This window comes from Podarcis muralis, chromosome 4, assembly GCF_964188315.1.
Source record: "Podarcis muralis chromosome 4, rPodMur119.hap1.1, whole genome shotgun sequence".
Classification (NCBI taxonomy): Eukaryota; Metazoa; Chordata; class Lepidosauria; order Squamata; family Lacertidae; genus Podarcis; species Podarcis muralis.
The window spans coordinates 35,012,460-35,033,752 of record NC_135658.1 but is presented as its reverse complement, the minus strand read 5'-3'; the positions used below and the strand labels follow the sequence as shown (position 1 = coordinate 35,033,752).

The following is a 21,293-nucleotide window of genomic DNA, read 5'->3' as shown; positions in this document are numbered from 1 at the left end:
CTCGCTAGACGAAAGGGTTTTTTGTTTTTTGAGCTGCTTCGCAAGACGATTTTCCCTATGGGCTTGCTTCGCAAGATGGAAACGTCTTGCAAGTTTGTTTCCTTTTTCTTAACACCGTTAATACAGTTGTGACTTGACTTCGAGGAGCAACTCATAGAACGCGGTGTGGTAGCCTTTTTTGAGGTTTTTAAAGACTTTGGTGATTTTTGAAGCTTTTCCAAAACTTTCCCGACACTGTGCTTCACAGGATGAAAAAAATCGCAAGACGACAAAACTCGCGGAACGAATTAATTTCGTCTTGCGAGGCACCACTGTACTGTTTTGCACCTCAGCTTGCACATCTGCCAGCAGACTTAATTTCAGGTGTTCATGCGCTAAATCAGTGTGAGAAGAGGAAGTGTTGTCTGCTGTTGACTGTGAAGGAGTACAGTCTATCTCTCCGCCATGCCCTGCTGAGTGCAATAAAGCTTGGTAGTGTTAATGTGATAGGTTATTCCTAGAAATGGACTGTTGGTTCTTCTGTATCAAATTCTTGGCATCTGCTGTGTGAAAGCTAGACATTTCATTAGGTCCCAGAAGGCTGCAGGCTGCAAAAGATTCTGGATGTATGCTGATAATATTGTGTGAAATGCTAACAAGAACCCAGCTCCCTTCAGGAGTTGTAACACCTCTCACAAGTTAGTTATGCAGCTTAAATTTGAATGTGAAAACCCGAGACAGTCTTACAATCAGAATCCCTACCGAAAGAAAGCTTGTAGCACTAAATACGTAGACAGTTTGATACAAATCTCAAAAATCTTCTTAGGTAAGCCTGAAGTATAACATGCAGTACTACATATACAACCCATGGGAATCACAGTGAAAAAAGATGGCCAAGGTTAATCTTATATTAGAAAGAGTTGCAGTTCCCTTGCATAATTAAAATATTTGGAGCTATATAACTAGCAAGAATATTTCAACATCTGGAAGAGGTCAGGAATGATAGCACTGCAATTAATTTATTTGGTTTTGCTACTTAAATAGCTGCTTATTAATCAGTAATTGTAATTTCTTAGGCGCTGTTTGTATGTGTGCTTGTGGTGCCTTAGTTTTCTAGGTTTGACTGCAGCACTTTAGAAACATTTCAGTCTCTAGTAGTTATTAAACTTGCTTTTCCTTAACAAGGAGAAGTTCATTGGCTGGACACTGTTGGGAGTGTGGCGTTGTCTCTTGTATTGCTGAGCAGTACTGTTGAGGAATGGGGGTGGAAGGGGGATGCTTTAACTGACACATGGTTGAACTTGTGCTGTGCTAAGAAATATTGATTTGGAGACGTGAAGAATGGTGAAGAGGACAGGATACAAACATGGGATGAGTTTGGTGTTTTTATTTAACATTGGGTGATGGGTTCCCCCATGACGGCAGTGTAAAGAAATGCTTAGGTTAGGTTTTTAATCAAGTGGTTTGCCACTGCTGTGTGGTTGAGATCTTGTGGGTCAAGCTTACATATAATTCATCTGAGCTCCAGTGTTCCTGGATTCAAATGCTACCAGTGTGGAATGGGATTCTGAGTACAGTGGTACCTCAGGTTAAATACTTAATTCGTTCCGGAGATCCGTTCTTAACCTGAAACTGTTCTTAACCTGAAGCACCACTTTAGCTAATGGGGCCTCCCGCTGCCGCTGTGCCGCCGGAGCCCGATTTCTGTTCTGATCCTGAAGCAAAGTTCTTAACTTGAAGCACTATTTCTGGGTCAGCGGAGTCTGTAACCTGAAGCGTATGTAACCTGAAGCATATGTAACCTGAGGCACCACTGTACTCACAAGTGGCAAACATGCCACAGGCAAATACTTAACTCCCCTTCAAATGTCATAGTATTTGTGATGGGACATGTGGCGGCCATGCTATCTCCCTTTCATCTGGTATGAAGCATCCTTTGCTTCTCGCAAGAGCAGAGCTTTTTCTAGTACCTTTTAAAGTGGTTATTCAGGTCGCAGTCTGAGAAATGCATGTAGAAAATTGTATGAAAGAATGCAAAATAGTTCTACCACATGGGGTTCTGTAGAGCCTCTGTTAGCAATGATTGTGCATTCTAGCCATTACCCTTATGAAGTCAGTACTACATTAGTCATTCAACTAAGCCTTTAATCCTGCTGAGGAAAGAAGAACCTAATTTTGATGACTTCATTCTGTTCATTATTACCATAAGGAATATAGGTGTACAAAAAAACATTAATTGGTCCCGAAACAGATTTTAAATGACATTTCATCAAGGGGGACTACAGCAGTTCCCTAGTTATGGCATAGGATACAAAAGACAACCTTAGAAAGTGTAAATAGCATTTTCTTTGGATTTTGAGTGAACAATCTTCATCAAGGGAAGCAGATGATAAAAAGACACTTTAAAAAAAACCCCAAAACAGTACATAATCTTTACCATTTTCATTGTAAGGCAGCCCCTTTGTGGCAGTTGACATTATTAATGGATGTGGTTTGCTAAATGAGGTGTTGTAAATACACTATATACCTTTTTCTATATATATTTTTCTTATCAGTACCGCTTAGGATAGATTGCTCTCTTTTAGAGGATTAAAGCCTGAAATTTTAAGAGCTGATGTGAGAATATAAATAAGCTTGTTCACACCCACAGTATTATTGTTACATTAACCTGTTTCCTGCCCCCTCTGCTCCTTTCAGCTGAGTGGTTTGTGGATGGAGCAGGACAGTGGATGTTTAGTTACCTGTGGTACTATGTGGCTGGTCAATTTCTCTATACAATTGATGCGAGGGAGAAGGAGGAAACAAGCATGTTGGCTCCGCCCCCTCCTATCACCAGTCCTGTCATCCTCTAGGAGTTGGAGGTCTGAATGTCTGCAGCAGGAAGGCTTCTCTAATGTAGCCTCCCGGCATAATTACGAACCCTGATCCTGCTGGTTTCTAAATCATGTGAGGAGCCTTCGTGGGTACAGCATGCTCCTTGCTGCAGACACTACTGTCCTACATCAGGGTAGCAGAGATGGGCACAGAGACATGAAAGATAGGGTGAGGGCATCCCCACATTCTCCCTTATTGCTTTAAAAGGGCACAGAGGAAGGTGGTGTGGCGTTTTGTGGTAGCCATGTGGTTTTATGCTACCTTCTTAACTTGGAAGGCTTTTCTTTTAACTTATTCTTTATTATTCTGATATTCCAAAAAATCAGCTGTGACCTCCTTTGACCTTTTTCTGGAGGGAAAAGTAATGTGTACAAGCACTTCCATTCCATTTAAGGTTCTAACGGTCAAAGGAGCTAAATAATTGCCATTCCAGTTAATTTTTGAAGGATGCCAACCCTCTAACATTTAAAAAACTAGAATTCCAGCTGATTCCATTAAACTAATAGCTGCTTGTGAAGAACTGGCTGTTAAGAAAAATAAATAAATACATGAAGGCATACTTCATGTTGATTCTTGCTAAACACCTTAGAATGGCTGCAATTGATGGAGTAGCAACTTTAATAAAATTACATCTGCATAAGAGGCTGTTCAGTCACCACAGAACACTTTAATTGTTTAATATTAACTAATTTTGAAAATTGCATGTTCTGAGAAAAATATCTTTTGAGGATGAAACCAGTTAATGTTATAGTGCTGTTAATAAGTCTATGTGAGATTTAGGGTATTTGGAACAGTATACAGTGGTAGCTCGAGTTACAAACACTTCGGGTTACAGACTCCGCTAACCCAGAAGTAGTTAAGAACTTTACCTCAGGATGAGAACAGAAATCGTGCACTGGTGGCGCGGTGGCAGCAGGAGGCCCCATTAGCTAAAGTAGTACCTCAGCTTAAGAACAGTTTCACGTTAAGAAAGGACATCCGGAACGAATTAAGTTTGTAACCAGAGGTACCACCATATTAGAACGGGGAGTGTTGTAATGGGCCACAAGTTACATTGTCCACAGTGATGTCACTAAAGCAACACCATTACTATTCAAGGCCCTCAGAGTTTCCCTTTGTTCCATAAACATACTGTTGAATCTATAAACATGACTCCCATCAATCATCAGTAATCCACTGGCATTTGCAAAGCAAATTCAGATGGCCAGTAAGACATATTAGAATGTCCCTAATAGATACAATGCATTTCTTACAATTAGAAATGTAATTGGGTTTCCACACACATGGTGGAATGGGCATGATAAACCAAAGTTAAAGGTTTAAGGTCTTATCTGCAAAGAAGTTCAGCATGTGCTTAAATTCCCCACAGGAATCAATCAGGCTTTAGTTTTTGCCGGTTTCTTTAGTATGTCTTTACACAGTTTGATTACCAAGGATCATGTGAAAACAAAAACGGGGGGTGAAAATAATGCAATATTGATGAGTGGTTTTGAAATTAGAGGTGTGGGTGAAATTCTTAAAAACTAACTTTTATGCTGTCAGGTGAATGAGAGCCATATTTAACTTTATGTCTGAATTAAGTTTTAATCCATATAATTATACAAGAAGTGTAAATGCTTTTGATTAGTTAGTTCATCAGCTTAGATGCAGTTTGTTGTTCTGTCGGTGTTTTTAAGATGAATGTTAAATAGTAATTAATGATTTCCCTCCTCTGGTGGTTTCAAAAGCTGATTGGAAGAGCCTTTGCATTGCTGCTTAAAAGCACTACCAAATAAACTTTTATGTTACTTGTTCATTTTCAGATAACTGATTTAGCTTTTGAACTTTATCTTGTGGTGCCTTGTAATGTACTTTTTGGCACCCTTTGGCTCAAGGTATGCCCTTCTCCTCAATGAAGTGAAATGTTTCTGTTTGCTAAGTAGTGAAATGGCAGATGCATTTGATAAAGCAACAGTTAACCATATAAGACTTGGGGAACTATAACACCTGGGGATGTTCTGCAGGTGCAACTAACAAGTAGAAAGAAGCCTCTCCTAGATATAAGTTGCTCCCTTAAAAAAAAACAACCAAGTTTGTTTGAGTTGATGTCTTTCGCTTTGTAAATCAATTCAGCAAGCTGCTGTTGAGCCGCTTCCTTAATTGAGCAGCTTTGTTCCAAAAGCCTAGAAAACATTGCTAATTTGCCAGATGTAGGTGAGTTAGTAGTGAGTGAAAGGTTCACCTTGGCAGATTTTAGAATGTTAGCCATTTGGGAAAGTTTCTATGAATCAGATGCTTCCCCCCACATTGTGCTTACTGCTTCTACGTTGGTACAGTATTTAAAACAAAATCCAAAGTTCTCAAGCATCAGGTAAGTTATACGTGTGGTGATGTGCACATGCTATAAACATTGCAAGCACCTCTTAAAAAACAAAAACAAATACTGCTAAGCTAACTGTTTCTTTCCATAATATTTAGTACTTAAAAAAAAAATTAAGATTGCATGGTTCCAATTGTCCTTCAGAGGCATTGTTTTAGTAGCCTTAAATTAATACACAGGAAGTTCTAATTTCCGCAAATCAACATACAATTTTTAAAGATATAGCTGGTGAATACAGAATACACATTACAGAATAGTGCAAGTTTATGTGTACCTTCAAACTCCCTCCCCCCCCCAAAAAAAAATCTTTTGCATTCACATGTTAAATTCAGTTGACTACACTGTTTAATCTTGCCATGAATAAATATTGCTGATAGGAAAAATGGTGACATGGTACAGATCACTCTGTTAGGGTTCAGCCCTGTACTGAGAAATGTTGAGTGACCTTAATGCCTGGTTACCTGGACCAATTAGCACCTTGCAGAAATGTGCTTTTCAGGGAAGAAAAGCTTCCGTTTCTTAAGCAGCGCTATTTCTTTAAACAAAGGTATGAAAAGGATCTTAAAGGTAACTAGTCTGCCTTTCCTCTTTAAACTGAACATATGCAGTCAAACAAACAAAAAGCAACTCCTGAATATAACGGAAACATTTGCATTAATAGTTGCATTTAAAAAAAATTCTAATGCAGTATCTCCTTGAGTACATCTTCTAAAATTGTTCAAAAGTACAACAAACTCTTTTATATACATGTTTCCACATGCCTGTTAGTGTGTCACTTGAATGTATAAAAATAATCGCTAAAACTTTTTATCCAGAACATTACAACGTTGCTGGGTCCTTTCCCACAATTTTAAATATAGTTATGACTCTGTCCAGCACACACTTGGAATCGGAGTGTAATTCATAGGTTCCCCCTTTCTCAGTATTAAAGCCTCATCTTTTGGTTTGGAAATAGCCTCCTCTGCTTAAAGGGAGAGCATTAAAAAACAGTTTAGTAGTTGTTTGCTGTAGCTGATGCTTCAAAAACCTCTGTTATGCTAATTAAATCATGCACGCTGTGGATTTCTTAAAGTGAACCAAGTTAACTTTGAAGCAAAATGTCTATTGGTTGCTAAAAGAAACTTCATCCCACAACTTCCCTCTTACCTTCAGTGAATGAACTGCAGAGTCCCTGTGTTAGCTATTGCTCCGCGATGCTGGGATTTTGATTCTCTTAGGCATCAGGGATGTGAGCATTCCAGCAGTTACACCAAACAATGAGAGAGAGACTCTCTGCATGCCCCAAGCCTATGGAGCATTACGTCATGGCAATACCATATAAGGAACTCTGTGTTGTGCAGACTCGTTGTGTCTGTAGTGTATTTCAATGATAGCCAGAGCTCAAAGCTTATTAATGTGTTCTGGCTCCAGCTAACACTTTGGACTGTGTGAAACATTTCGTTTGTCTAATCAGTTTGTGGCCAAAATGAATGTTCGGGAGAGTTAAGTTCAGAGCAGTTCCTTCTCTCTGCTGATGACAGAGTAATAAACTGGTTGTTGCATTTTAATCTTTTCATCTTGGTTTTCCACAACACAACTGTTTGGGGGAATTGGATCGTAGGTTTCTCCCTCCTGCTCCTTCTCTTAAAAAAAAGTGTGTGGGGGGGGAGAAGCTTAGCTGGAATCCTTTGAGAGAAGTATGAACACCAAGCGTTCTTCTTCTTTTTGTTCTGTGTTTTATTTCCTGATGATGTAACTAGAAAACAATTCTTCAAGTGATGATGGGAAGGCCAGATGAGAAACTGGGGTGTGTGTTGAGTGTGTGCTCACTATTTTCCCCTTTAAGCCCACTTTTACAGCCCTTTCACTTAAATTTGATTAAGATTCTTCACTGGGTATGCTGTACTAAACTGAAAGTTTTTAAAGAGGACATTCATTTGATTAATAACTGGGAAAGATAATACAGGGAGGCTGAAAATAGAGAAAGAGTTTTAGAATTTAAGGGCATGTAACCTAATTTGCTTCTGTGATATGTGAAGGGGGAGGGACTGCAAGAAAAAGACTGCAGAGTCTCATTGAAAGGTTATTGGGAATTATCTGATTAAATCCCTTGCATGTTAATGAAAGAGTCTGAAGCTATATGAATAGCTCTTTAAAACCACTTTGTTGTGTCCCTAATCCATGTAGCAGAGCACATCTGCCTTCATTTATGAATTACTTGAAGTTCAGTCCTTTGCGGTATAAGTCTGTCCATGTTTACTCAGAAGTAAGTTGCTCAAAGTATGGCGGAATTACTCCCTAGACACTGAGTTTAGGATTTCTTCCTTTAATTGTTTACTGATGCATACTTTAATTATTCAAATATTATAAAATATTAGTCTGATATTCAGATGCATAAAATAGCACAAGCCTATCTAAAAGAAGTTGAGTGACACCATGAAAATATGAAGAAATTATTTGATAATTTTTTTGAAAAATACAATATTTGTCAGAAGTGTATTTCAATTATGTAACTGTCATAACATGGGAAACATCCTTTTACCAGATTAAAGGTAAAGGGACCTCTGACCATTAGGTCCAGTCGTGGTCGACTCTGGGGTTGCAGCGCTCATTTCGCTTTATTGGCCGAGGGAGCCGGTGTACAGCTTCTGGGTCATGTGGCCAGCATGACTAAGCTGCGTCTGGTGAACCAGAGCAGCACACGGAAACGCCGTTTACCTTCCCGCCAGAGTGGTACCTATTTATCTACTTGCACTTTGAGGTGCTTTTGAACTGCTAGGTTGGCAGGAGCAGGGACTGAGCAACAGGAGCTCACCCCATTGCAGGGATTCGAACTGCTGACCTTCTGATCGGCAAGTCCTAGGCTCTGTGGTTTAACCCACAGTGCCACCCGCGTCCCTTTACCAGATTAGATTACTTGTTTATCTAGTTGAGTACAGTATTGTCTACTCGGGTATGGGCGACCTTTGTCTCTTCTGAGCCACAACTCCCACCATCCTCAGCACACATGGACAGTGGCCAGTGTTGATGGGAATTGTAGTTCAGCAACATCTAGAGGACCAAAGGTTCCCCACACCTGTGCTACCTGCAAGCCTCTGGAGATAGGCAAACAGGTATTTCCCATTTGCTTCCTTTAACTAGAGATGTAAGTGGTTGAACCTAATAACTTGTGCATCCAAAGCATGTGCTCTATCACTGAGCTGGGGTCACTGTATGCAATTATGCAAAATTAAAAATATCCCTTTGTGTATGGGTGGATAGAGGACACATCTGCTAGGACTCTGGGTGATTTGTAGGGTTTCTTACTCCCAGTTGATCAACAACTAGGTTGCTGAAATGGAGAAAGCCTGAGAGAAAACCAGGAGTGTGTTTGTGTGTGCTCTGCTCTTGAAAGTAAAATTGTCAGGCTGAGCATGTATTCAATTCATAATTTTAAGTGTGCCCTTGCTTATTTATTTAAAAGATTTATTGCTTGCACTTCACCATAATGTTCCAGAACACGTTGCAACAATGCAAAATACAATTTAAAAAAGAGGGTGGTATTCAAATAAGTTTAAGTAGACCTACTGGAATTTATGGCCATAACACAGTCATTAATTTAAGTGGGTCTACTCTGTGTAAAACTTAGTTGAATATGACACAGATCAAATCATTAGTGTTATAAAACAAGTATATATATATATATATATATATATATATATATATATATGCAGGTTTTGGTGTCCTCGGGTGTCTTCCCGTGTAAAAGTTGGGGTGTCTAGGCGACGTTTCGACGAGGTCTCACTCGTCATCTTCAGGCTGGTGCTTTCGGCTTCTTGTTACTGGAACAGAGCAGGATCTCAGTGTTTGAGTTCCTATAAATACTGTTGAGGGGTGTGGTGTATAGCCTCCAATGTTCTGGGCCGAGAGGAAGTTCCCAGGCTAGTGTGCCTTTTCTTCTTTTGTTCCTTAGTTGCTTGAGGGATATCTTGAGTGATTTCTTGAGTGATATCCTGAGTACCACTTAGGTGGGTCATTAGGTGTGGATTAGTTGCTAAAGCCTTTGTGTCTTGACCTCTTGAACTTTGTGAAGAGTTTTTCTGAGAAGATGGCTGTAGTTGTGCTCTGGCTTGGCTTCGTGTATAGGGGCGAGCTGTGGTTTTGTGGCCTGTGCCAGCCAGATCTGTGTAGGGATTGCAGGGGGGTGCAGCATCCGGAGGTGCCATCATGGTTTGGCTACTGGATGGTGTCTGTAATTTATCTGTGGAGAGGGTCTGGGTTTGGGTCTGGTGTGGTTGATTGGTGATGGCGTTCTGTGTGCCTCTGGATCTGGTGTCAGTTTTTGTGGGGAGGGCTAATTTCCAGATGTCTGGCAAGCGGGATGTGTCGTCACGCTTGTTCATGTTGTGAGGGTGTTTCTCTATCTCGATGGCTTCCATGATTATTCTCTTGTGGTGATGTTCCATGTTAGAGAGCAATTTGGAATCTGCAAAATTAATTTCGTGTCCTGTTTCTTTCATGTGTTGGAAAAGAGAGGAAGTTTTTTCTTCTTTTTTGACGGCATTCTTGTGTTCTGCGATACGTGCATTTATTCGTCTGTTTGTTTGTCCAATGTACGTGGCTGGGCAGAACACAAGAATGCCGTCAAAAAAGAAGAAAAAACTTCCTCTCTTTTCCAACACATGAAAGAAACAGGACACGAAATTAATTTTGCAGATTCCAAATTGCTCTCTAACATGGAACATCACCACAAGAGAATAATCATGGAAGCCATCGAGATAGAGAAACACCCTCACAACATGAACAAGCGTGACGACACATCCCGCTTGCCAGACATCTGGAAATTAGCCCTCCCCACAAAAACTGACACCAGATCCAGAGGCACACAGAACGCCATCACCAATCAACCACACCAGACCCAAACCCAGACCCTCTCCACAGATAAATTACAGACACCATCCAGTAGCCAAACCATGATGGCACCTCCGGATGCTGCACCCCCCTGCAATCCCTACACAGATCTGGCTGGCACAGGCCACAAAACCACAGCTCGCCCCTATACACGAAGCCAAGCCAGAGCACAACTACAGCCATCTTCTCAGAAAAACTCTTCACAAAGTTCAAGAGGTCAAGACACAAAGGCTTTAGCAACTAATCCACACCTAATGACCCACCTAAGTGGTACTCAGGATATCACTCAAGAAATCACTCAAGATATCCCTCAAGCAACTAAGGAACAAAAGAAGAAAAGGCACACTAGCCTGGGAACTTCCTCTCGGCCCAGAACATTGGAGGCTATACACCACACCCCTCAACAGTATTTATAGGAACTCAAACACTGAGATCCTGCTCTGTTCCAGTAACAAGAAGCCGAAAGCACCAGCCTGAAGATGACGAGTGAGACCTCGTCGAAACGTCGCCTAGACACCCCAACTTTTACACGGGAAGACACCCGAGGACACCAAAACCTGCATACCTATACCCGTGAAAATCTACGAAAGCATATATATATATATATATATATATATATATATATATATATATATTCATTCTAAAAGGAATATAGCAGTATAAATTCAACAAGAGGGCTGAATTCCACAAAAGCTTTTTTAGGATTTTACCCCAGGAAATAAATTGCCACAGGGGTTGGATTAAACCGCCCGGCAGGCCGGATTAGGCCCCCGAAATCGACTTTGGACATGCCTGCTTTAAAACAACTTCAATCCTAAAAAAAAAAAAAGGTGAACAACTTTGGCTGGCCCTTTTGCTGTATTTTAATATTTTGTTGGAAGCCGCCCAGAGTGGCGGGGGAAACTGAGCCAGATGAGCAGGGTATAAATAATAAATTGTTGTTGTTGTTGTTGTTGTTGTTGTTGTTGTTGTTGTTGTTGTTGTTGTTGTTGTTATATTGCTCCCTTGAGCCCAATAGATTTGGTAGGCAAGAGTGGAGGAGTTCTCCCTTCAACCCACGATGTGGATCATCAACTTATCCTGAGCAGATATCCCTGCATAGTTACCTGCCTCATCTGCCTTGAAGCCTGATTCTCAGATTACCCCTTCTTTATTCCTGTAGGGCATTTTCTGACACCGAGTGTGTAGTGGTTGAGTCTCAGGGTCCATGGTAGCCACTGATCTATTTCTGTGTATCACTTGGTACAACGCTTCTTCTTTGAGTTCCAAGTTTAAAAACAATGACTCCCTCAGTACTCATTTTAGGGAGAAGAACTTTACCATAACCTTTCTGAACCTCCTCAACATACTAGTTGATGTGATGTAGTGGTTATGAGACTCAGGTTCAAATTGCCACTTGATCATGGAGTTCACTGGCTGACCTGCCTCATATGGTTGCTGGAAGGATAACATGGGAAGGTTTAAGGGAACCATGCATGCTGTCCTTGGAAGTGGTCAATCATTCTGTACATCACTTGTAGTCTATAGTGCCCTGCACCACATTTTTTTCCCTCCCCTTACTCACTTTCTTGTTTCAAAGTAGATATTTCATATGTTATTTTGGAGGAACTGAGTTTTTTAAAATGCTATATTTATCTTTCAAATACTGCTGAAATTAACACACATTTATATGGTGAAAGTACTCGACTCTGCTAGGTGCTGTGTAATTTAGGTATTTTTATGGAGATGCTTTCTTTGACTTTTAGTGAGTGCTGAGGGACATGTTAACACTTCACCTGCTTTTTGACCATCACAAAATTAACTGGCACATATGTGTCTTTATGCTATCCCCTACCATAATAAAATGGAGCAGGAATCTTAAATGCTAGTATCTGTTCTACTTTCTGTTTCCTGTTTTTTTGGAGTGCAGCTGAAGAAAATGTGTTTCCCGATCCTGCTGGCTTGGTTTGAACATAGACCTATGAAGCTGTTCTAATACTGAGCTAAACCAAGACGCTCTCCTGCAAGGATTGGGAACCTGTAGCCTTCCACATGTTACTGCACCACAAATCCCATAATTTCTTACCATTAGCCAAACTGTCTGGGGCTGATGGGAGTTGGACTCTTATCAACACATGGAAGGCCATAGGTTCCTCATCCCTGGTCTTGGTGACTGGGAGTGGCTCTCCGGGGTATCTGACAGAGCTCTTTCTGCTACCCGTGTCCTTTTAAAAACATAATAATTCAGAAACTGAACTAAGGCTCATCTGCACACAATCCATGTGCCCTGTCACTGGGCCATGGTCCCTCCCTGAACAGTGATTCGGTAGATAAAATTCATTTCTTGTTGTAGAAAGAGACCGTTAGTAAGAAGGAGCTGGGAAAACAGTGGGATCTTACAAATATGCTCTTCTATAAGAGGAGAGGGAATGATTTAGATGCTGACTCTTGCTAAACAATTCCTGTCTCCTTAGTAACTAATCATAGTTTTTTGAAATTTGTTGTACTTGTAAATATTATGGCAGGATAGAATACCACAGAATCAGAGAAACAAGAGCTAAAGCCTGATTAGGTCATTGCGACCCTTGCGTGCCAACACAGAGCTGCTCCCTCCTGACTGTTGAGCCTGGTTTGTTTTGTCTACTCAATGCTTTCAAATAATTTGGGCTTGAACTTTTGATTTTTTTGTGCTTTAAAAAACACACAGATTAGCTTTAACAAAGCACATAAAGATCAATTGATCGATCAGGAATTAAGGAGCATGATGCCTTTAAAGTATATTCAAAAATCAGTCTTCTTTTTCTTGCTCAACCCTGATAAGGTGGAAGCACTGTTGGATAGATAGAATCCCTCTCTCCAGACCAGGTAACTATCTGATTTGGGTGGGCTTTCGATCCCTCTGAGAGACCAGGATCTCAGCTTGTGCGTACTCCTTGATTCAGCCTTTTCACTTGAGGCAAAGGTGACTTCTGTAATGTGGTGTGTTTTTCTTTAACCAGCATAGGCTGTCATGTCTTCTGAGATAGTCTGGCACCAGTTACCCATGCTTGGGTAACATCCCTTTCAGACTACCGTAGCGTGTTGTGACATGCCGCGCATGAGGCTTACCTTGAAGCTGGTTTGGAAGCTGCAATTAGTTCAAAATAATCAGCCAGGACTTTAACTTGGGTGACTCATTGGGAACATATTTCAACACATTTGAGAGTTCTGCATTGGTTAAGGCCACCTTTCCCCATATCAGTTTGTCCAAATGATCTTCCATTGAGATTTTTCTCACAGTGCTACTAACCACCTGAGATCAAGCTGGTGTCAATAAAGGAGCCTTTTCATCTGTGGTGCCCAGGTTGTGGAACACTCTCCTCAAGGAAGTGTCTCTGGCGCCCATTGTATTATCTTTTAGATAAGACATTTAGAAGAAAATTCTCTCAGGCATGTTAGTGAGTTGTGCTTTTAAACTGTGGGAATGAAGCTTTTCCATTCTGCTCTTTTATTTGGTTGTCTGTTCAACTGTCTATTAGTTTTAATTGTTCTGTTGTATACCTGATTTCCCCTCCCCCCAGATTTTAAATTGTATTATAAACCTCCCTGATATAAATATGTGTCAAGAGCAGTATAAAAATGCCTTAAATAAAATTTCACACACTATGCAGACAGCAGCCTTGGCTGCATAAATCACTCAGGCTGCCACAGTTCTGAGAAGAATGATGCATGTATCTGCAAGCATGTTCATTGCATTCTTAGCTTACAAATTACATGTTTTAGGTGTAAAGTATTTTAAGCATACACTTTAAAATGTAAAGGGAGGCTATAAGGGCAGTTTAACTTGCTGCTTGCAATTCCTTCACCCTGTTTGTTTCTTATCAAAGAGGCAGTTGGCCAATGCACATGGCTGTTAACTGAAGGGCTGGTGGTTTGAGCTCACCCATGTGTTAGGCAATGCCTTCCTCATACCTCCCCATAATTTTCATGTGGAGGGATTATGACTCAGAGGTACAAATATGCTTTATGTACTGTGGGTCTCAGATTTGATCTGGCTGAGACCTTAGAACCCAATGTAGAAAATACTGGGCTAGATGAAACTGAGACTGACTCCTTATGAGATGGAGGTGCTGTGGTTGGGCGATTCTTGTGTCCAGGAATTAGGTGGGTGACCTGGCAAAGTGGGGAGGAGCCAGGTGATACATTTTCAGTAGCGTGCACCAGTGTCCTATAGTTTAACGTGGTGTGTGAACCAGACTTTTGTGAACTTATTTGCCTTTTTAACAGGCTTGTAAGCCACATGACTACTGAATTAATTGAATGGCAAGCTAGAAGTCATGAAATAAGCTTTCGTATTTGTATTATTTCTTATTTTGTGGTTTAGGTATTCAGTGGTTCTGTAGTTTTAAGAAGGATAGAAGAGTTAAAGCAAGTTATCTGTGCAAACATAGACTTTGTAGAAAAAAGTTTAATTAGATTATAACAAGTAGTCAAATAGAATATTTTGCCTTTTTATAACTAATTGAGGAACACTTTAAGTAGAAGCTTGTGCCAAACCTTCTGATGTCAAACTGAATTTGAGGATGCGTTAAATTTTGAATCTGATTAGCTCCAGAGAAAAATTGTTTTGACATGACAGGAACAATAGAATACATTATCACACACAAACTTGTGCAAGGTGGGGAGGGAAATTTAGTTCTGCACAGTGTTTCTGCATTCTTCCCCATAGTGTTCTGTGGGTAGGGAAAGATACACAGTGTTTCAGTTAGGCAGAATTGCCATATGATCATATGTGCTGAGCTCTTGTTCCTTATGGTGTCAGAGACTCGTGGGGTTTGCTTGATGTGAATCATTTCTTTCCCTTAAAAAGGCACTGAGAAATCTGTCGTTGCACATAGACCTTCTGCATGCAGTTGTTACATGCATGATAGTACTTCCAAGGAAATCTCTGCATGGGTGTTTGATATCAGTTAATCAAAGATCTAATGCTGTGTCTTAAAAGTATAGTAAAAGGTAAAGGGACCCCTGACCATTAGGTCCAGTCGCGGGCGACTCTGGGGTTGCCCTCACTTTACTGGCCGAGGGAGCCGGCGTACACCTTCTGGGTCATGTGGCCAGCATGACTAAGCTGCTTCTGGCCAACCAGAGCAGCGCATGGAAACGTCGTTTACCTTCCCGCTGGAGCAGTACCTGTTAATCTACTTGCACTTCGTGCTTTCGAACTGCTAGGTTGGCAGGAGCAGGGACCAAGCAACGGGACCTCACCCTGTTGCGGGGATTCGAACCGCCAACCTTCCGATCGGCCAGCCCTAGGCTCTGTGGTTTAACCCACAGCGCCACCTGCGTCCCTAAAAGTATGGTAGCTTGGGTTAAATGGAGACTGGTGGGTGCAGAACTAAGTGAAAGGTATGAGCTCAATTGCTCAACATAGAATGGGAAGGAAGAAACGAGTGGGACATCTGCATTATACACCTGGCTAGCAGATGCATAGATGTACTCAGTATTTGTTCTGGGGTGTGTGCACTAGAAATTACAGGATGCAGTTATAATAACCAAGAAAAATTGAATTGTTTAGCCTCCAAAAACCAGGCAAATTAATCATATTTTTTTTCAAAAAAAGATCAAATCTTCATAACTAGCATCTTTTACCTGTTGTCTTATTTGTGGAAGTGAAAGATCTCAATAACAAATGGAGACGATCAATTACAGCATAGAAAAACCCAAGAACAAAAGAACCAGCTGAACAAAGAGATTAAGTGAGTTGCAGCAGAAAACTTGTCCTAAGCAATTTGTTAAAAGAGCATAACAAATTGGAAACCAAATCTAATATGGAATCTATCTTTTTTATTTTCATATTATTATTCTTGCAAGAACTCTGGATTTCTGTTCCTGCCAGCCACCAAAAATCTTATTTAGTCACATCTCACTTCTGATTTCTGAGATTTCAGTTGACATTTCCAGTAAGACTTTAGATATACGGTATCTTTGTGAACCTGTTGGCTACACACTTGGTTTAAGAATAAAATGAAAGCTGAGATTGTCAGGAATCTGAGTTCTGCATCAATACCAAATTCTGTATTTCTGTATCCTGTTCCATCGCAGTCTACACAATATTGCACTGTAGTAATATAGTTTATGGATGCAACAATCATATTTCTGTACTATTCAGTACTATGGACGTAGTATTTTTTCTAATGATAATTAGGATTTTATTACAATCTAATTCTTTACTAACACAATTACTATTTTTAATATGTCTCCTTCAGAGTTGTCTCCCAAAACAACTCTTAACTTGTGGTCTAGTCTTACAAGAAGTGCCCTGCGCCCCTCTCTATCACATCCAGGGCAAATTCTATTTACCCTCTTTCTAAATACAAATCTCTGACTAGCCAAACAGTTATATCAGTACCCTAGGGGTACTGAGCAAGTTTATTTCTGTTAAGGAATTTGTGCTGAACCGACACAGTGGTTAATATATCCCACATGCACTATTCTGGAAAGCAGATTTCTAAGGAAATAACTCCGCTTAAAGAAATGTTGACCTATCTGTTTGATAGATTGATGACACAGGTATTTGTCTTGGTCGTGTGGCTCAGTTCTCTATTCTGGAAAAGTACTTTGTTAATATCTTGGGGACATGATCCAGCCAACGATAAGCACTCTGAAGCCTCATTAATTTCTACAGAAGGGATTTGAGGGAAAAACTGTCCCAATGACATTAACTTTGGGCACTTAACTGAATCTTGACTTGGTTTCCTAGGTCAGGTGCAGATGTAACAAAGGGGCCCCTTAACTACATTTAAGGGATCCTGAACTGGATATGGCCTCATGCTCTCCCTCCCCTCACACCACTGGAGTGCATCTCCCTGTAGGGATGGCTTACCAATAGGCACAGAGGTGTGTTACCGAATGTGCAGTCTCATTAAAGAGCAGGTGGGGAACATTTGAGAGCCACATTCCCTTTTAGGCAACCTCTTAAGGGCCACATACCGAGGGTCAATAGGGCCAGAGGCAAACATGAGTACAGCAATAGATGTACATTTTGCCTTTTGTACAATGGGGTAGTTTCCATGCACTCACCCATTCCTAGCCTGTGTCCAGACAAGCAAGAGGCATCTTCAGAGCTCAGAGACACATTCCAGCTACTCGAAAACACTCAGGGGTACAAGGCAAGGCCAGAGCATAGTCTGGGGGGAGTTTCAAGAGGTAGATAATGTAGTCTAGGGGCCTGCATTCAACCCTAGGCCTGAGGTTTCTCACACCTCCATTAAAGGATGGCACATGTTCATGTATTATTACTTGATAGCACTATGGAGCATTATCTGGATTTTTCGGCCTTGGGCACCAAAATGTTTTGAGGTGCCTCTCAGCCTCTTCTCCTGTTCCTCACCCCTCATCCTCCCTTTAACACTCTTGAGAGGGAGCACACATGCACATTAGAATTAGAGAGGTGAGGGGAACGGATCTTCAGAGCTCAATGTAAGAGCTCCTCAGCTTTATTAAACACACTGGCCCTTGTCAGAGGATTTTGCGCACTTAATTAAAAACTTGTAGCCCTGAATGATGAGGCATGCAGGCCTATAAACAGAAACAAAGATTCTTGCCTCACAGCCGTATTCAAATGAAGGGATAAAGGAGAGGCCTCTCGCATCAACGCAGACCCAAGCCTTCCCAAAATGGCGCCCGGAACACAAAGTACTTCAATGGGAGCTCAAATGGATGATATCCCTCTCCCAGGTGGTGAGGTAGCTCAACAACTTTAACCTTTCAAATACAAACTTATGGTGGGATAGGATGAATTTCTGGATAGAAAGATAGTGGTCCTGGGCTCATGCATTGAAGGTACAGATTAAGTGGTAATGAAGCATTTGAGCTCACAGTGGTAATGAAGCATTTGAGCTCACAATTTCAAGCAAGGAGACCGTTTAAAACTGGGGAGATGAGAGGGTCAAATAAAATGGAAATAAATACTGCAAGTGGTTCTCGTGCCTTGGTAAAATGCTAACAGGTTAAGAATTTTCACTTGATACTATGTGTGTAGTGTTGATGATGTTGTTTCTGCCATTCTACACATACCACAGGCTGTCAATTGAGTTCAAGGTAAGGTAATACAGGAAAGCATTCTTTGACAAGGGAGGTCAAGATATGTGGTGGTAAGCTTTAAGCAACTGTACCAACAGAAAACTGCTAAGGATCTGGAAAGCACCTGGTTCCCAGTGACTATGGCTGGAGGCTTCTTACACGAACAGCTTTGCCACTTACTACCAGTATGACATCATGTCACTTGCTGAGTCATTCCTATGATTTTTCTTACACCCGCAAAAATCTCTCAGGCACAGTAATAAATGTAAATGCATTACATCATATAGGGGGGAGAGTGAAGCCTTATTAACTCAAACTACCCTGAGGGCAGGATACTATTGTTAGTTAACAGTGGAACACCTTCGCAGATTTCACATTGCAGGTTATAAAATATTATTAACATAGTAGTCTGAAAAGTTAAAACTATTTGACTTCAAACAGAATTCTTCAGGAAAAAAAGGTGTATGATAAGCAGATAATGACTTCATTAACAGGTCTCTTTTTAACTATTTATTTCTGCCAATGAGGTGTGTGTGAGAGAGGGAAATAATATTTAAAATTTTATAACCACCTTTCTGAACCATGCCGTTGAAATTTCACACAAAGTATGTAACCGTTGCTGCTAATGAATACAAAGAAGGCAGAGCAATTTCCTTGCAGCCTGTGGTTACATTTACTGGCGAACGATTCACTTAAAAACTACTTGAAAGAAATTCAATCATGGAATATAAAACTACTCTTACAAAGCTACTTTTAATAGTGCAATCCTATACATGTTTATTCAGAAGTAAGTCCCCTTGAATACATTGAGACTTACCTTCTGGTAAGTGTATATAGAATTGCAATGTAAGTGTTTTGCAGTATACTTATAGGAATATTTACTTTAGAGTAAGTCCCAATCTGTTCCGGTTACAGTGCAGTCTGGAGAGTTTATCATTTGTTCATTAGTACTGTATGTGGCAAGTCATTGCTAGCCTGGAGATGATAGGTTAGATTGCATCAGGACTGATGTAGCGCTTTCAGTAGACTGGAAGGGAGAAGGTGTAGGCAGCTCTGACTCCCTATATTATAACTTTGTAAAAACAGTTGCCAACTTTCCAACAAGCCTTCTGTGTCCCATACATTTACCCTTTAACAGCAGTTTGATCTGCAGACATTACCAGGCAATCGTGTTCCTTGCCAGGTCTTGAAAATATTTGCTTGTCTGCTGTTAAATGCACCAGCACATGGGTCCCCCCCCCCCCCCGATCAGCTGGCAACCCTAGTTATAAATAAGGTGAATGCATTGTTTGCCATGTGGTCTTTCTAAAGTCACAGTTTACAAAGGAACACTCTTTCCTGCATGCCATATTGAAATTAATCAGGTTTATATGTTGGGAGCACATTGCAGATCAGAATATTTAAGTATTCAGATACAATTCACACCCATTTCAGTTAAAATTTGTTGCCTTTAACTTTATGAGACTTAAATGAGATGTGACTGACTAGTTGTCCCACTGATCTCAATTAACTTTAAGTGCTCTTATTCTGGATTGCACTAATTATATTGCACTTACTTCAACTTTTCAACCAAATCATTGTTTTTCAGGGATTACCTGATGAAATCCTCCATAGGGATTATTTCTGAAACACGATTGAAACCAATTATTGCAATCCAGTAGGTTCCTTTAGTTGTGCTGGGACATTGCACATATGTAGTGGGGCTTTTGCAAGTAGTCTAGCATGTGTATCTCAAAGGTTATATGCAGTGCAATTTGGAAAACCTGTTGTGGGCTGTTCAAGATAGATATATCTGGAAAATGCCACAATATGTCCCCCAAACTGTATGGGACTATGGGAACTTCTCCTGAAGCTATTAGTGATATATTAGCTCTAGGAAAACTTCTTAAGGTCTAGTGAGCAAAGTTACGTCTCTTTTACTAGCAGATCATCGTTTGAGGTCCCAAACCCCTGACACTGAAAGGCAACTATTTTTAACTCCTGAGTATTACTTAAGTCTTGGTATACTTGTGGTGTTCAGCTCATGACTTTGGAACTCTTAGGCCTGCCAGCCCTGTGACCTCAGTCATACCATTGCCTGTAAATAATCTTGTATGTTAATTTTCATTCTGAATGATGCTCTATGTATGGTCTTTCACCACTGCTTGTGTGTTTATGTGGGAAGTGACTTTCATGTTTTCTGAGGCTGTCTGTTTGGAAAAATTGCACAGCCTCATTTGATCCTGAATGAACAAGTGCTCTATGAAAGGATGGGTAACTGGACATGGGACTGTAGTAAAGGGTTTTTAAAGAAAATAATTTTGAATCATCAGTGCTGATGGTGGGATTAAGAGACTTGCAGAAGAATCTTCCGTCTAGAAACTGGATGGGTTTATTTAAGGTGGCTTAAAAAACCCCACACACAACGCATACAGTTTACCACTGCAGTTCATTTCTGACGTTATGTTTTCTGGATTATGAGTCATGGATGTCATTATAGTTAAACATCCATGTGCAGAATGAATGCACTTCAGAGGGACAGAAGTTAAAGAAAAACAGAAGTGTGAATAACTGCTAATGGCATGCTTCATGGCTCCATTCAGTCTGCCATTTCATTTCATCATACATAAGGGGGATAGTTGAGAGATACCTTTCTTGACATTTAAATGGCAACACATGTTTGCAATGGTGAATGGAAACTATAGTTGAAAAAAGACGGGCATATGGCACTGAGAAGGCAAGGAGAAATTTGTTGCCCTAATATGCACCATGTAATTGGTACACTTAACTTGCTGAAGTGGCTGTTTTATTTTAATTTTTTTAAAAAACTGTTCTCCATTTGTGTAAGTTTTCCCAGTCCGTATGTGTTTAGTGCCTTCAGGACTTATGTGCACAGAAATCAGGCTAGCCTCATGTTGTTCCAAGGGGAAGTTGACAGACAGACAGGAGTGTGTAATAGGAGCATGGGTAGTTTTTATTGAGGAAGAAGAAGAAGAAGAAGAAGAAGAAGAAGAGGAGGAGTTTGGATTTGATATCCCGCCTTTCACTCCCTTTAAGGAGTCTCAAAGCGGCTAACATTCTCCTTTCCCTTCCTCCCCCACAACAAACACTCTGTGAGGTGAGTGGGGCTGAGAGACTTCAAAGAAGTGTGACTAGCCCAGGGTCACCCAGCAGCTGCATGTGGAGGAGCGGA

The 21,293-nt window shown here is 40.6% G+C and overlaps 2 protein-coding genes across 3 annotated transcripts in view; one reads left to right on the top strand and one right to left on the bottom strand.

The window, feature by feature from the left end:
• Positions 1-21,293, top strand: part of CMSS1 (cms1 ribosomal small subunit homolog) — a 185,327-nt gene that overhangs the window by 30,954 nt on the left and 133,080 nt on the right. The window lies entirely within an intron of this gene.
• FILIP1L (filamin A interacting protein 1 like) overlaps positions 1-21,293 on the bottom strand; it is a 160,239-nt gene that overhangs the window by 26,399 nt on the left and 112,547 nt on the right. The window contains exon 1 of one of the 2 annotated variants that reach the window (XM_028726641.2): positions 6,359-6,517. The exons of the other annotated variant lie outside the window; for it this stretch is intronic. The gene's annotated coding sequence lies outside the window, so the exon portion shown is untranslated. Of the gene's footprint in view, positions 1-6,358; positions 6,518-21,293 lie in introns of those variants that run through there. 2 annotated transcript variants of the gene reach the window in all.